We start from the raw sequence: 18,498 nt of genomic DNA on the forward strand, positions 1-18,498 counted from the left end.
GATGATGAAAAAGTATTTAAATCCTTTAGCCTCTTATACTCTGGAGCAGCTAGAAGTAAAAATATGTAGCCCATGACAAACTCCGAGATCTATCCTGTAACCACTTTTTGAACAGTGCTTTGAAAACTATTGCTTTTTTTATTTCTTTGCTTTGTATATATGCTATACTATACAATAAGAAAAGTTAAAAAAAAAACAGGCAACAGGTCAGAGTTGATCCACGGGCCATAGTGTATCAAATTCTGCTTTAGACTAAATATAATTTTTCAAACAGACACACTATATAGACAGGATTATATTTAATAAAATACCTATTTACTTTCAAACTATGATTAGAGTCTTAGTAACTTTCTATCAAAATTATTTCCTTAACTGAGGAATAAGATAATTAGAAGCAGAATCATGTAGGAGTCCACAGTATGTTTTTACATTAGAAAGGTACATTCGTACTCAAATAGCCTGGAGGAAACTTCTCTAAAATGTTCCCATAAATCTACCCGTTACCCTCTAAATATAAACCAACTTTGCATTCCTGTTCTAGGTCCCAAAATCCCAATTATGTTATTGACTTAGGGGTTTGTTTGCTTTGTTATTTTTTAAGCAGACATTATTAATATTTAATATGTTTTCCATACATTATATCCTAATCTAACATTCTGGAATGCATCTCTAAAATTAATCTATTCTAGTTAAACAGTTAAATATGAAAAAGGTCACTGCAACAACTTACTTCTTTAAGGGTCAGTTACATGGAACACGTTGTCCACAATCCTCTCAGCTTTTGCCTCTAGAAACAAAAATATTTAACAGGTTTACCTGGAACAATGACATGTTAAAAGTGACCCTATCACTACATAAAGGCTATGTATCACAATTCAGGGAAAGAATGGGGTGCTATTACAGCATGTAAGAAAAAGTATTTAACCCAAATTTTGGAAAGGTAAATAGGATCAGAGAAGGCTTTCCAAGACATATAACATTAAAATTGAGACATGAAAAAGAAGATGGTTGTTCTAGTTTGCTAGCTGTCAGAATGCAACACACCAGAGACAGATTGGCTTTTAATAAAAGGGAATTTATTTTGTTAGTTCTTCAAAGGAAAGGCAGCTAACTTTCATCTGAGGTTCTTTCTTACATGGGAAGGCTCAGGGTAATCTCTACTGGCCTTCTCTCCAGGCCTCTGGGCTCCAACAACTTTCCCCGGGGTGATTCCTTTCTGCATCTCCAAAGGCCTGGGCTGAGCTGTGAGTGCTGAGATGAGATGTGCTGAGCTGCTTGGGCTGGGCTACTTTGCCCTCTCTCATTTAAGCACCAGCCAATTAAGGCAAACGTCATTCATTGCAGTAGGCATGCCACCTAGCCGACTGCAGAGGTAACCAACAACAGATGACGTTCACATACCATTGGCTCATGTCCACAACAACAGAACTAGGTGCCTTCACCTGGCCAAGTTGACAACTGAATCTAACTACCACAATGGTAGTATTAGCCAGGCAAATAGGGCACTAGAGAAAGATTATTTCAGACAGAGACTAGCATATGAAAAGGCCCAGAGAAAGAAAAATATTATATACTGTAGAGAGTGAAAGTGGTTCAACGTGACTGAAGCACACAACAGGGTGGAAGTGAAGAGTCTTCATCCTAGCGCCTAACAAAACTAAAGATGCCATCCCTTTCTAGCCTAGACCAAATTGTTTTTGTTGTAAGAAAGTGAATGGCTTGGACAAGAGCACATGGCTAATGAACATGTCTAGAGCAGTTCTCATAATAACATGCATCCAAATCACCTGGAGGGCTTGTCAATACAAATTGCTGAACTCCACCCACAGAGTTTCTAGTTCAGTAGGTGTGAGGTAGGATCCAGTAAATTTACATTTCTAACAAGTTCCCAGGTGAGGCTGATGCTGCTCATCAGGACACCACGGGTCTCCTGAAAATCTACACTCTTTAGAGACATTTCCCTGAGTACATCAGTTCAATGTGGTCCTGTACCACTGAAGACCATATACATTTACCTAAGCTGTTCTGGTCACTTGCAAGAAACATAAAGAGTGGCAAAAGATCCAAACTAAGCTAAAATGAAATGATAAGGGTCATGGAACATATTAAGGGGCAAAAATGACGAATAAATAAAAAGACTAAATTCACAAAAAGGCACACATAGATTATTATTAAAATCTGTAAAATTATGAAAAGATGTGTGCAGAATGAACAAATTTCAGAATGTTAGATTTAGGTGCCTGATCTGATTATTCAACTATAGCAAGTCATTTTCAGGTATCTTTTTGTTGTTGTTATTTACTCAGAAATCCTAGTCCCAAACCAGTCTCAAGACTAGGTTTTCATTCAAAATCACTTTCGAAAATAGTTTCACACTGGTTCCACAAAAAGCCAGGGAAGACATAAAGAAACAGTCCTCATTTATCACTCCAATTCAGCATGACTCAGACATTACGTTAGAAAAGAAAGCATACTAATGCTGCTATAACTACTACTCTTTTCTCCTGCAGGCAGCTATTAACTCTGAAATATTACATTCAAATATATAATTCTCTCAACATCTCAAAATCTCTGTAATTGTCTACCAGCTATTTGTCTCACTGTTCTGAGAACACATCCGAAATCCCTAACAGGTAAATTCTACTGACAGCATTTCCTCAGGATGATCATACACATTTTACATTATATTGTCTCCACTGTTTAGACTCTGTTTTCGACCCCATTTTTCACTTGCGGTTCTTGCTGTGCTACCTTTAGTCTCTACTATTATTTCCTCCAAAGAAAGTAATATGCCTAAGTGTTTGATCCTTTGATTATTCAATTACTCCTAGGCTCACTTAAGCCGCTTCCATTCCCTTCTTAGTACCCTTGCCTAGGCCTCTCCCTTAATCAGTTATTTTACTTGCTTTTGTATTCAACACACACTAACCCCAATTCCCTCCTGCCCTCCCAAAAAATCACCTCACTACTAAGGGCACAAAACTGGCTTTTGACTTTTTCAAAACCACTAGAAGTATCATTCTGTCAACAACACATACTAATTTTTAGCTCTAAGAAGCCAGAAGGGGGTTCAAATAATTACTGTTACACAGAGAGATGAATGGTTTGAGCTAGCTATAGATTTTTCTCCAAGATTCACTATTGGCTATTCTTTATCATGACAATGTTGATTCACTAATGGCCTTTAAAAAGCTCCCTAAAACATCAGAGGACCTCTCATTGGTCAGAGTTAACTGGGAAAAGCCCTGTATAAAACCAAAACTCAGAGTTCACCAGAATCAAATTTTAAATTTAAAAAGTCACTGCCCACCAAATAACTAAGATAAAACATGAACATAGACTCTATGCCTAGCTACAACTGATAAATCTTAGTCTAAGGGAAGATTCAAATATATACATCATTCCTCAATATCCTTTTGTTTCCAACGTATCTTCTTAATTAGAAACAAAGCACTTTATGGGAATTCCTAGGTAGAAACAGCATAGATATTTATGAGTCTGCTTTTCTTATCCTTAACACTCTTTAAAAGCATAAGCTTAATGGAAAATTTCATACCAATAAATTAAATAGTTTACTAAGGAAACAAGAATCTGAAGTTAATAGCCTTAACTTATATAGTCACATTTTTATTTTACAAAAATATATTATCTTCCAATATTAGAATTGACAAAGTACTATAATACTATACATATAACTTTTAAAGTAAATGTATAACTTGTTTATATGGTTTAAAATAGCTAAAAAATAACATCCTATATCAAAAAAAATAAATGCATAAGAACAGTTTATTAAAGAATGTACATAGTAATGACATAACTTCATATTAAATGCCACTTCTCCATTTCATAATGATATACTCCCTTTCATATGGAGAATTCAAAGCACTTCACAGTATTTCAGGGCAACAGAGAAAAGTTTTGTCTACTAGAGCTATAAATTGTGCAGCAAAATCCTCATCACATTTACTGAAAAATGATAGACTGGATGTTAACTCTAGTGTAGCATAAAATCCAGGGAATTCCAATGCCTATGCATTCCTCTTTTCTTCAATTTGAATAAGATAACTAAGCTATCTTATGCAAGATTAAGTGATTTAATCTTGAATAAGTGATCTAAGATCACTTAGCATAATGTTTGCATTATGTACCATACATATGGTAGCATGCACCAACTTCATTCCTTTTTATGGCTGAATAATATTGCATTGTATGGATATATCATATTTGTTTACTCACACAGTTTTTCTGAATAGTCCTATCATTTTATTTTTTATTTTTTAAATATTTTTTGAGAAACCTTCACACACAGACAGTCCATCCATAGTATATGATCAATGGCGCATAATATCATCACATAAATTGCATATTCAGAGCCAGGATCATTTTCATAAGATTTGCATTACTCCAGAAAAAGAAAAAACTCATACATCCCATACCCTCCCTTTCACTGACCACTAGTATTGCAATAAACCCAATTTTTTACCCCTTATTCTCCCCACCCCATCATTTTCCCGCCTTATTTTTTTTAGTCATCTGTCCATGCCCTGGATAAAAGGAGTATCAAACACAGGTTTTAATAATCACACGGTCACACTGTAAAAGCTATATAGTTATACAGTATCTTCAAGAAGCAAGGCTACTGGGACACAGTTCAACAGTTTCAGGTACTTCCTTCTAGCCACCCCAATACACTATAAACTAACAAGGGATATTATATAATGCATAAGAACAACCTCCAGGATAACCTCTTGGCTCTGTTTAAGATCTGTCAGCCACTGAAACTCTGTATCATTTCTCTCTTCCTCTACTTGGTCAAGAAGGCTTTCTCAATTCCAAGATGTTAGGTGCCTACTCATCCCAAGAGTTCTGTTCCATGTTGTCAAGGAGATTCACACCCTGGGAGTCAGTCCCACATGGGGGGTGGGAGAGGGCAGTGAGTTCATCTACTAAGTTGGCTTAGAGACTGAGAGGTCATAGCTGAGCAACAAAAGAGGTTCTATGGGGGTGACTTTTAAGCATAATTATAAGTAGGCTTAGCTTTTCCTTTGAAGGCATAAATTTCATAGGGGCAAACTCCAAGATTAAGGGCTCAGCCTATTGCTTTGGTTGTCCCCACTGCTTGTCAGAATATCAGGAATTCCCCAGATGAGGAAATTTATTATTTCCTCCTTTCTCCCTAGTCCCCAAGGGGACTTTGCAAATACTTTTTTATTCTCTGCCCAAATTACTCTGGGAAATATTGGGGAATCACACCAACCTGGATAAACCAACACAATCTCATGCCCTATTCAAGATTCTATGTAATTTCAGTGTTCAAATCAAATGACCATACAAGTTAAATTGGATAATATGCTACCCAAAATACAAATTTTATACAAATAAACATCTCTCCTTTTGGTCTCACACAGATGTTGAAGTTTTAAAATCTGGACTATGTCATCCTTTACCCTGATTTCTGATTTACCTTATTCCTATCCAGATCTGCTTTACATCTCCGGTCGAAGTCGGATCACTTTTTCGACTTTTTTAACAGTTGCTGTATATTCATGCACTGCTGATGGACACTTGCTTTCTTTCCACTTTTTGGTTACCATGAATGACATTGCTATGAACAATGGTGTACAAGTATCTGTTTGCATTCCTGCTTCCAATTGTTTTGATACCTAGAAATGGAACTGTCAGGCCATATGGTAGTTTCATGTTTAACTTCTGAGGAAACACAAACTGTTTTCCACAATAGCTGCACCATTTTCCATTTCTACCAGCAATACATAAGGGTTCCTATTTTACCACATTCTCAACAACACTTGTCATTTTCCAGTTTTTTAATAAATCCATCTTAGTGAATGCAAGGTGGCATATCTCGTGGTTTAGATTTGCATTTTCCTAATGACTAATGATATTGAGCAACTTTTCATGTATTTCTTGGCCATTTGTATATCTTCTATGGAAATAATAAACTGCAAAAATCCAATATAAGTTCCTCTAGCTTTTCCCCCCTCTCATTTACCTCCATTTGTTGTATACTTTGCATTTGTATTTATCATAAAAAGATTATAAGCAAGGAGCAAATTTTATTCAGAAATCTGAATGCTAGCCAAAAATGAGGTACTCCCACTGGACAACAATTCTCCCATCTTCTAAAGAGACAGTAAGTAATTATATGCTTCTTTTAAAGATAAAAAAGGTGAAACCAAATAAATCCATATCTGTGGATCAACAGCATCGTATTAAGATAATGGTAACTTTCAAAAGCATTAAAATAGGAAATTATTTACTAATAATTTGTTTTTCATTGTTATCAGGTTTATAATAGATTACCAAAATAGACAATTATTAAAACAGCAAAGTGAAACAACAAATAACTTTTATGAACAACTATCAAAATACGTGGAATAGTCCCAAAATATTCCTGGTACCTCTGACCTTTCTAGAAACTGACAGCTGAATTGTTCAAGTTTTTCACCACTTTGGTCTTAATATCTATCTCATGTCGTCAGGCTTACCTTGAAAAGATAAGTTTCAAAGCACTAATTCATGGCTGAATGCCTACACTATACAACTAGCAAAACATGAGTTTAAAGACAGCAAACAAAGTGGGCTGGGAAATTATCCTACATGAGAGAAACACACGGAACAAAAGATAGAGATGTCCAAGAGAATAATAAGGGCATCTAAAATGACTAATCCCAAACATCTATAGAGGTACAGAAGACGGAAGCCAATATAAATGCTCAAACAAAACCACAAGAAGCCACTATCCAACATCATAATAGGCAGAGCCTTGATAAAATAAATGTACAAAGTGGAACCCATTTAAATGCCTACTAACTCCGGAATAGTTAAATAAATTTGCCACAACCATTTAACCATAGTTTCATCAGTCATTAAAAATGTTCAAGTTTATTATAAAATGGGAAAATAACTATTTATAACTTAAGAAAGAAAAAGTATGCTACAATATTGTGATTAAATATGATCACAACAGTTATTTTAAAAGCAAGAAACAAGATGCTACATGTTCTGTTACAGTTATAAATATTAAGTAAAATATTTCCCCATCTATGGGTTAAGATGGGTTAAGGTGAGCAATTCAAGTCTGAGATTAGTACAACAGACATGTCTTTTCAAAATCTCTGAATAACAAGGATTTTCCAAACACCAAAGAGTAAGCCATTCACTGATGTAATGTAACTGAGAAGGGTTTAAGAGAGGATTGTGATTACTGAATCATTATAGAGATAACCCCCTTTTTTTAGTTTCTGGTATCTTAGAGTAGACAGAGGAAAATACCTAAAATCTCTGAACTATAATCCAGCTGGCTTGACCTCTGATAATGACTGTATAGCCTTTGTCTTATGCCTTCTGATCATAAAAACCTTGTGACTGGGTGTGCAGGGGTAGTTCAGTGGTAGAATTCTCACCTGCCATCATGTGGGAGATCTGGGTTCATTTGCCAGCCCATGCACTTTCCAAACAAACAAAAAACCAACAAAAACAAATAAAAAATTCAACAAAATGGTGCTGCAATAATGGGATACTCACATGGAAAAAGAATCCGAGATACAGCATACCAAAAAAAAAAACCAACCTTGTGACTGACCTTCGCTAGTACACACTGTATCTGGTTTTTAGACTTTAGAGTCTTATAATCACTAAAGACAGCCCCTGATGTTTATTAATGAAGGGCTTGAGTCAGCCAAGAATCCACCCCAATTCCAAAACTATCTTGCTAAACTGAACTGGATCTAACCAAAACTGGTCTACCTGACATGCACAGTAGCTTAAACTTTGACCCTATCCCTCATTATAATACTAAAAATCATACCCATCATCATATTAGGTCTGCCATTTTTTTTACATACATTCTGTGACTAAGCATGTAATCAATCTGTGCATGCTCAATAACTAGATCACCTCTAATTACATCATCTGGAGCCACTATGCTCATTAACCTAAAACCTGCCCATCTTTTGATATTATAAAACCATCAGAGTTACTGCAATTCGGGGAGACACATTTTTAGGTTAATAGACCATATGATCTCCTGCTTTGTACCTAGCAAAAAACTATTCCTTTCTTTAAAACCCCAGTGTCACTGATGGGCTGTTTTGGAGATCAATCCAGTGGACAATCAACCACTTTCGTCCAGTATGAATAACAATTTTTCTGCAACAGTACAATTAAAAGTTGGTTTCCTAGACTCTGTGAATGTGAAAACCTTATGTCTGATGCTCCTTTTAGCTACTATAACAACAGAAGAGTAGAACATATGCAATAAAAATAAATAATAGGGGGAACAAATGTTAAAATAAATTCAGTTTGAAATAGTGGTAAATGAAAGCGAGGGGTAAGGGGTATGGTACGTATAGTTTTTTTTTCTCTATTATCATTTTATTTCTTTTTCTGTTGTCTTTTTATTTCTTTTTCTAAATCGATGCAAATGTACTAAGAAATGATAAATATGCAACTATGTGATGATATTAAGAATTACTGATTGTATATGTAGAATGGAATGATATCTAAATGTTTTGTTTGTTAATTTTTTTTAATTAATAAAAAAAAAGTTGGTTTCCTAGAAGTCACTGCAAGAGGTTTTTAGGTTTAGTTTCTGTTTGTTTGTTTGTTTTTCAACCTATAAACAACTGCAAAGGCTTGGACTGTAATAACCTTTTTTACAACAAATGTTTCATGAAACAAAAAAAAAAAAAATGAAAGGGAGTAATATGACCTAAATCTTCAAAAGGGGCACACTAGTGTAGTGACAGGGTACAATAAGAATGGAATTCTTAAATATAATATTTGTAAATATTAAATAAAGAATATTCTTAAACATAAAGAATTGAGTTTCACATGCAAATAAACTAATTCTTCAGATGAAAATTTCCTCAGCACCCTCAAGTCTGCTTTCTTCACTATAATCAATTAGTATCTATTATTAAGCATCTGGGACCTAGCAGTATAACCTCAGTCAAATCTCTGGGCATTTAATCATAAGAAGTTTCGCAAGTATCAAAATTATACTTCTTCCCAAACAGTTTTATCATCGTGTACTAGAGAGTTTAGGCTCTTCTGCTACATCTTAAGAATTACAGATTGTTTCCAGATGCTTTTCAGATGATTTCAAGCCTTTCCTCATTCTGAGACTTATGAATTACAAAAGGTCATCTGTAATTCATGAGAAACACTGCTCCCATATTAGTATCTATTACCATATATCCTCCTCTACACTCCACATTTTAGGTACATAAACATACACACACAAACACATGCTTTTATATAAGTAACAAGGCACTGATGTGCATCAATAAGGTTTTTACTGAGATCTACTCTTATGTGTATCAGGAAGGGTTTTACTATAATTTACTCTTACACTCTACCATAAAGATTGCCTGCAGCAATACTTCATGACTTCAAAAGAGGCAGAATCCTTTGACAGTGATTCAAAGAATGACATGGAAAGCAAGGGTAAACGGAACTCAAGTAAAGTGAAAGGACTCTTAAAAGTGACTGGGTTTTGATAATCCTCTTGGTTGTCACCTCATTTATAAACAAAAATACGTCTCCTGCTATTCTAGTTTGCTAGCTGCCAGAATGCAATATACCAGAAACAGAATGGCTTTTAAAAAGGGAATTTCATAAGTTGCTAGTGCACAGTTCTAAGGACGAGAAAATGTCCAAATTAAGCAAGTCTATAGAAATGTCCAATCACAGGCATGCAGGGAAAAGATCCCTTGATTCAAGAAGGCTGATGAAGTTCAGGGTTTCTCTCTCAAGTGAGAAGGCACATGGCGAACTTGATCAGGGTTTCTCTCTTGGCTGGAAGGGCACATGGCAAACAGTGTCATCTTTAGCTAGCTTTCTCTCCTGGCTTCTGGTTTCATGACACTCCCCAGGAGGTGTTTTCCTTCTTCATCTCCAAAGCGCTGGCTAGTGGACTCTCTGCTTCGTGGTACTGCAGCATCCTCAGCTCTCTCTGAATATTCTTCATTCTCTAAAATGTTTCCTCTTTTATAGGATGCCAGAAATTTATCAAGACCCACCTAAATGGGTGGAGTCATGTTGTCACCTAATCCAGCTTAACAACCACTCTTGATTAAATCACTTCTCCAGGGAGATGATATAACTACAGATTCAAACATACAGTATTGAATAGGGATTATTCTGCCTTTACAAAATGGGATTTGATTAAAACATGGCTTTTCTAGGGGACATACATCCTTTCAAAGCAGCATACCTGCTAAAAAAAGGGTGGTGGAGGGGGAGGTGTTGACAGTTAAGGAGCACTCAAACTCTCCCCACGCAAGTGCATTCCTTCTAACAAAACATTCTACCTTCACATAATTAAATCAAATTCAGGCTCACAATCCTTTTGTGTAATAGATATTGTACATCCCTAATTTCAACAGAGGAACAAACTTTTAAGCGAATTTCCAGATGACAAGTGAATTTAGACTTCTACTGTGCCTACTTCAGAAATTTGATAATCAGCAGAGCCTGCACAAAAAGCAGCAAAACTACCAAGTGAACACTATGTTCAGGGATAAGGCTAATTAATTTCTACATCATAGATTTCTGCCCATACCAGTGAAATAAATACAGAAGGTATGGATTTATCCATATACAGCATTAGCTAACATTGATTTAACCCACTGCTTTTCCTTTAAATAAGCCAAAGAAGATAGAAATCTAAAACAATTAAACAAATTTTCAAATACCTAAAGATGACTATGAGCTAATTATTGAATAATTTTATTCTCCAAAGGCTGTATGGTCTGGCTGCTGATCACTGCTTTTGATCAGCTACTTTAGATGCTGAGGGATGGTTTGGGCAAAAGCAGCAAAATAGTCTCAAAGGGAGCTTTATCTCTTTTCTCTTTTCATTGCTTGTTTAGAAGCAAAATCAGTTTATAAAAATCACAATTTGGAGGCTCGAGTCTCAACAACAACAACAACCAAAACTGAGCAATCCAAGAGAAGTGGGAGAATTAGGTTTACAGAGTCACAACAATATAATATTTAGAATGTCCAACTCTGAAAAAAAATTACAAAAAAACAAGATAGTATGGCCCAGTCACAGGAAAAAAAAAAAGAATCTGCCAAAACCATTCCTGAGGAAGACCACACATTGGAACTACTAATGAAAAGTTTTAAATCAACCTTCCTAACATGTTCAATGAACTAAAGGAATCCATATATAAACAAACAACACAAAATTAAGAAAATATTGTCTGAACAAAATTGAGACAGAAATATAAAAAGAAACCAAACAGAAATTTTGGAGCTGCAGAGTACCGTAACTGAAATGAACTCTCTACATATTCAACAGCTGATATGAATAGGCAAAAAAAAAAGATCACTAAAAATGAAGATAAAACTATTGAAATTAGTCAGTGTGAGGAGCAAAAAAAATTAAAATAAAAATGAACAGCATTTATATAACACTGTCAAGCATACTGTGCTGATTTGAAAGGATGTACGGACCCTAGAAAAACCATGTTTTAATCAAAATCCCATTTTGCAAATAATCCCCTTTCAATACTACATGTTTGAAACCGTAATCAGATCATCTCCCTGGAAATGTGATTTAAACAAGAGTGGTTGTTAAACTGGATTAGGTGACAACATGTCTCCACCCATTTGGATGGGTCTTGATAAATTTCTGGAGTTCTATAAAAGAGGAAACATTCTGGAGAATGAAGGAGATTCAGAAAGAGCAAAGCAGAACGACATAGCCACAAGAAGCAGAGTCCACCAGACAGCGATCTTCGAAGATGAAGAAAGAAATGCCTCTCAGGGGGTTTCATGAACAGGAAGTCAGGAGAAGAAGCTAGCAGATGATGCCATGTTTGCCATATGCCCTTCCAGATGAGCGAGGAACCCTGACCGTGTTCACCATGTGTCTTTTCACTTGAGAGAGAAACCCCGAACTTCATCAGCCTTCTTGAACCTAGGTATCTTTTCCCAGATGCCTTTGATGGGACATTTCTATAGACTTGCTTTAACTGGGACATTTTCTTGGCCTTAGGACTGTAAACTAGTAACTTATTAAATTTCCCTTTTTAAAAGCCATTCCATTTCTGGTATATTGTATTCCAGCAGCTAGCAAACTAGAACACATACCAACATATAAATCCTTGGCGTCCTGGAAGGATAAGAGAAAGAGAAAGGGGCAGAAGAGGTATTTAAAGAAATAATGGCTAAAAACTTGCCAAATCTGATGAAGGATATGAATATACAAATCCAGGAATCTCTATGAACTGCAAGCAAGAAATACTCTAAAAGATCAAAAGCAAGACATGTTTTAGGGAAATTTTCAAAGTCTAAAGACAAGATTTTTTTTCTTTTCTTTTTATTAATTTTTTAATTTTTAAAAAAATATAACAAAACACAAACATTCTTAACTTATGATCATTCCGTTCTACACATATAATCAGTAATTCACAATATCATCACATAGTTGCACATTCATCATCATGATCATCCTCTAGAACATTTGCATCAATTCAGAAAAAGAAATAAAAAGACAACAGAAAAAAATTCATACATACCATATTCCTTACCCACCCCTCTCACCGATCACAAGCATTTCAATCTAAATTGATTTTAACATTTGTTCCCCCTATTATCTATTTTTATTCCACATGTTTTACTCATCCGTTGATAAGGTAGATAAAAGGAGCATCAGACACAAGGTTTTCACAACCACATAGTCACATTGTGAAAGCTATATCATACAGTCATCTTCAAGAAACATGGCTACTGGAACACAGCTCTATATTTTCAGGCAGTTTCCTCCAGTCTCTCCATTACATCTTGACTAACAAGGTGATATCTATTTAATGCATAAGAACAACCTCCAAGATAACCTCTCAACTCTGTTTGGAATCTCTCAGCCATTGACACTTTATTTTGTCTCATTCTGAGGAGCATCCTCTTTTCCCAGATCAACATATAAGTGTCTTGTAAACTTTTCTTGATTATGCAGACTGCTGTGGAAAAGAAGATCTCTTTGCTTCCACATTAAATGGCCCCAGGACATTGGGGCTCCTGCCTTCCCCTAAATGCTTTCTTAACAGGCCAGCCCTGACCAGCTACCCTGCCAGCCTTCCTTTGAATCTGCTGCCCACTCCTTAGGGAGAGTTTGCAAAGACAGAATTTTGAAACCACAAGACAGAAGGGACTTTTTACATACATGGGATCCTCATTATGATTAACAGTAGATTTACCATAAGAACTCATGGAGGTTTGAAGACAGTAGATTGACATATTTAAAGCCCTTAAAGAAAAAAACTGTTACCCAAGGAGTCTTTATTCAGAAAAATTATCTTTTAGTTATGAAGGAGAGTATAAGATATTTACAAACAAACAAAAAGCTGAAAGAATTCATTACCAGAAAACTGCTCTACAAGTAATAGTAAAGGGACTACTTCAGGCTGAAATAAAAGGACACTACAGTAACTCAAAACCATAAGAATTAAAAAAGAACATTGGGGAAAGTGTAAATATAAAATCTTGTATTGTACTTTCAGTTTATAATTGATATGCATATATACACAGACTCCAAGACTTATAGGCAAGTGTGTAAAATAACATTTAATATCTATACTACTGGTGATAAGGGCCAAGATGTCGGCTTAGCTAGGTGTGGTGTAAGAATTCGAGAGTTTTGCCACACAAAGGAGGACTCCAAGAGACGTTCTCTCATGCAACACGCAAGGGGTTTATTTACCACACATGCGTGGGGCTCACTGAACACGCAGGAACAGAGAGCCCCGAGCCTGGGTTTGGGGAAACTTTTAAGGGGTAGGAGGAGGGGGGTGAGGGTCGAGCATGGGTCACAGGTGCTGCTTCATGCAAGAAGCAGATAACAAACATTTTGCAAGAAGCAGATAACAAACGTTTTGCAAGAAGCAGATAACAAACATTTTGCAAGAAGCAGATAACAAACATTATTTGCGCATGAGTCATGGGAGCTGCTTTATGCAAGAAGCAGTTGTCTCGTTGTGCAAAACTCCCTTACTCAACCTTCTCAGTTGCATTCTTAGATAAACTTCCTCCGGCAGTTACAACCTTGCATAACCAAGGCAGCAGATAACCGCCCCTGGGAAGTTCCGGGTTGTTTGTCTTAGCCTGATGGGGCCCATAACTCTTTTCTTTACAATTCTTAACTCACACCAAATGCACAGCAGTGAATATAAAATGACACAAATGCTTTTGCTGGATATTTCTATCATTCAGAAGCTAAAATATATGTAAATAGCTAAATTAAGCAGGAAAAATTAGCTATGTTAAGCTTTATAAAATCCTTCTTTACAGTGGGATTTAGTTCATCCTCCAGAGCAGCTAGTAAACAGCCAGGAACAGTATAGAACAACTGCTGGGGCCAGATCAGTCACCCAACACACAGCATCCACCAGTCTGGACCAGCTGGACTGGCTGTGAGCCCACCCAGAATTGTGAGTCCCCCAAGCCACAGAGCAGGCACCCCTCCCCCAAAGGCTGCTTTCCAGAAGGGAAAGGAAAGGGACATTACCAACAGCAAGGAGCTGAGCCCCAACCAAGCTCCAATTGTGGAATTAATAAACAAATTCTGACTATTAAAAATAGGTCCCCAGCTCAGCCTAACCTCGAGTAAAAGCTGAGGTTGCTAGTCGCTGCCCGGCACTGAGGGGCAAAGAAAAAAAAATGGAGGTTTTTTGGATCAGATAGCGCATTAAACTTGAAAGGGTCTGGGCCCTGAAGGAAAGGAGGGAATGTACAGGAGCTGGAGATACACAGAGCAACATACCAACTTAAGCTCTTGATTGGCAAATGGGAAGAACAGGGCTCCTGCTCTGAAAAGGATTTTTTTTTTCTTTTCTTTTTTTGTGGCTGTGTTTCTACTGCTTGACTACTCTTTGAATACAACTGCAGGGCTTCTAAACTTCCGACTGCCCCAGGCATAGGCAGGATTAAGCTTGTCTGAGTGTTTATCTGGAGCCTATGCCTTCCCCAGGACAGGTGTGGGACCCAGCTCAGGTGGGATTCCCACCTCAAGGAATTCAGACCCCAGGGTCTGGAAAAGTGAAGCGATTAAAGCCAGCCTAAAACCTCTCCTCTGTCTCCACAACACTCTCAGCAGGGAGAGTCTGCTGAAGTTAAAGGTACTGCATCTCCTTATGCTGGTGGAACCTGCACGCAGACAAGCGCCACGTACTGGCAGAATAGGAAAAACACAGAGTCCAGAGGATTCATAGGAAAGAAAGTCTTTCAACCTGCTGGGTTTCACCCTCAGGGAAAACTGATGCAGGCAACTCGTTCCCCAAGAGGAGGCCAATTTGGTTTGGGAAAATCAAGCTGGGGTCTATAATATCCAAGCAGACCCTCCTAGCGGCGGTGGGGGGGAAGGCACCATACAGGCAGGACAAGAAACAAGAAAACGAGAACTGAAAAATACTGATCTGCTAAATAAAACCTAAGCTAGAGGTCTAGAACAAGCTGAACTGAATGTCAAAGAACAGACAGACAACAAAGTCATCCAGCAAGAAAATCCTACGTAAAAAGAAGCAAAAATAATCTCCAGAATAAACTAATTAAGGAAATTAAATGCCTAGACACCAGCAAAAAACACAAATCATACTAGGAAAATTGACGATATGGCCCAAAGGAACAAACCAACAATTCAAATGAGATACAGGAGTTGAAACAATAATTCAGAATGTTCGAAAAGACATGGAAAACCTCATCAAAAATCAAATCAATGAATAGAGGGAGGATATAAAGAAGGCAAGGAATGAACAAAAAGAAGAAACTGAAGTCTAAAAAAACAAATCACAGAACTTATGGGAATGAAAGGCACAGCAAAAGAGGTGGAAAAAAAAAGGAAACCTACAATGTTAGATTTCAAGAGGCAGAAGATAGGATTAGTGAACTAGAGGATGGAACATCTGAAATCCAACAAGCAAAAGAAAACATAGGGAAAAAAATGGAAAAATATGAACAGGGACTCAGGGAATTGAATGACAACATGAAGCACACAAATATACGTGTTGTGGGTGTTCCAGAAGAAGAGAAGGGAAAAGGAAGAGAAAAACTAATGGAGGAAATTATCACTGAAAATTTCCCAATTCTTATGAAAGATTTGAAATTACAGATCCAAGAAATGCAGCACACCCCAAACAGAACAGATCCAAATAGACGTACTCCAAGACAATTACTAATCAGAATGTCAGATGGCAAAGAGAAAGAGAGAATTTTGAAAGCAGCAAGAGAGAAGCAATCCATCACATACAAGGGAAGCCCAATAAGACTATGCATAGATTTCTCACCAGAAACCATACAGACGAGAAGACAAGTGGTATGATACATTTAAGATACAAGAAAAACTGCCAACCAAGAATTCTACATTCAGCAAAACTGTCCTTCAAAACTGAGGGGGAAATTAAAACACTTTCAGTCAAAAAAATCACTGAGAGAATTTGTGACTAAGAGACCAGCTCTGAAAGAAATACTAAAGGGAGCAATTAGAGACAGACAGGAAAACACAGGAGAGAGGTGTGGAGAAGAGTGTAGAAATGAAAACTATCAGTAAAGGTAAAAGAAGAAAAATTAGATATGACATATAAAATCCAAAAGACAAAATGATAGAAGAAAGTACTGCCCTTACAGTAATAACACTAAATGTTAATGGATTAAACTCCCCAATCAAAAGATATAGACTGGCAGAATGGATTAAAAAATAGGACCCAATTATATGCTGTCTACAGGAGACATGTTTTAGATTCAAAGATAAACATAGGGTTGAAAGTGAAAGGTTGGGAAAAGATATTTCATACAAATAATCAGAAAAAAGCAGGAGTAGCTATATTAATACCTGACAAATTAGACTTCAAATGTAAAACTATTAAAAGAGCAAAGGACACTATGCATTAATAAAAGGAACAATTCAACAAGAAGACATAACAATCATAAATTTTTATGCACCAAGCTAGAGTGCTCCAAACTACATGAGGCAAACACCGAAAAGAGAAATAGACACATTTACCATAATAGTTGGAGACTTCAATTCCCCACCCTCATCAATGGACAGAACATCTAGACAAAGGATCAATAAAGAAACAGAGAATTTGAATAATACAATAAACAAACTAGACTTTACAGACATTTATAGAACACTACACCCCACAACAGCAGGATCCACTTTTTTCTCAAGTGCTCATGGATTTTTCTCAGGGATAGACCATATGCTGGGTCACAAAGCAAGTCTCAATAAATTTAAAAAGACTGAAATCATACAAAACACTTTCTCAGATCCTAAAGGAATGTAGTTGGAAATCAAAACAGACAGAGGGCCAGAAAATTCACAAATATATGGAGGCTCAATGACACACTCTTGAACAACCAGTGGGTCGAGGAAGAAGTTACAAGAGAAATCAGTAACTATGTTGAGGCAAATGAAAATGAAAACACAACATATCAAAACTCATGGGATGCAGCAAAGGCAGTACTAAGAGGGAAATTTACTGTCCTAAATGCCTATATCAAAAAAGAAGAAAGAGTAAAAATCAAGGAACTAACTGTTCACTTGGAAGAACTAGAGAAAGAACTGCAAACTAACCCCCAAGCAAGCAAAAGGAAAGAAATAATGAAGATTAGAGCAGAAATAAAAGAAGTTGAGAACATGAAAACAATTGAGAAAATTAACAAAACCAGAAGTTGGTTCTATGAGGAAGTTAATAAGATGGACCCTTAGCAAGGTTGAAGAAAAGAAGAGAGAGGATGCAAATAAATAAAATTAGAAATGGAAGAGGAGACATAACCACTGACCCTGCAGAAATAACAGAGGTAATGAGAGGATACTATGAACAACTTTATGCTAATAAACTAGGCAATGGAGATTAAATGAACAACTTCCTAGATAGGCATGGACAACCAACACTGACTCAAGAAGAAATAGATGACTTCAACAATCCAATCACAAGTAAAGAAATTAAATTAACTTCCTTAAGAAGCTCCCAAAAATGAAAAGTCCAGGACTAGATGGCTTCACATGTGAATTCTACCAAACATTCAAGAAAGAACTAGTACCAATCCTGCTCAAACTCTTCAAAAAACATTGAAGAGGACAGAAGGATACTCATTTTATGAAGCCAACATCACCCTCACATCAAAGCCAGGCAAAGATACAGACCAATCTGTAAAGAAAATTACAGACCATTCTCTCTAATGAATACAGATGCAAAAATCCTCAACAAAATTCTTGCAAATCAAATCTAGCAGCACATTAAAAGAATTATACACTATGCCCAAGTACGATTCAACCCAGGTATGCAAGGATGGTACAACATAAGAAAATCATTTTCTACATTTACTACATTTACATTCTACATTTACATTCTACATTACTACATTTAGTACATCATATCAACAAATCAAAGCAGAACACCCATATGATCATCGCAATTGATGCAGAAAAGGCATTTGACAAAATTCAACATCCTTTCTTGCTGAAAACAC

General features: G+C 36.5%; 1 protein-coding gene across 20 annotated transcripts in view; it reads right to left on the bottom strand.

Moving 5' to 3' along the window:
* FHIP1A (FHF complex subunit HOOK interacting protein 1A) overlaps nt 1-18,498 on the bottom strand; it is a 354,626-nt gene that overhangs the window by 260,037 nt on the left and 76,091 nt on the right. For 15 of the 20 annotated variants that reach the window (XM_077139811.1, XM_077139804.1, XM_077139796.1 and 12 more), the window contains one exon: nt 731-787. The exons of the other annotated variants lie outside the window; for them this stretch is intronic. The gene's annotated coding sequence lies outside the window, so the exon portion shown is untranslated. The remainder of the gene's footprint in view (nt 1-730; nt 788-18,498) is intronic. 20 annotated transcript variants of the gene reach the window in all.

This window comes from Tamandua tetradactyla, chromosome 22 (assembly GCF_023851605.1).
Source record: "Tamandua tetradactyla isolate mTamTet1 chromosome 22, mTamTet1.pri, whole genome shotgun sequence".
Lineage (NCBI taxonomy): Eukaryota > Metazoa > Chordata > Mammalia > Pilosa > Myrmecophagidae > Tamandua > Tamandua tetradactyla.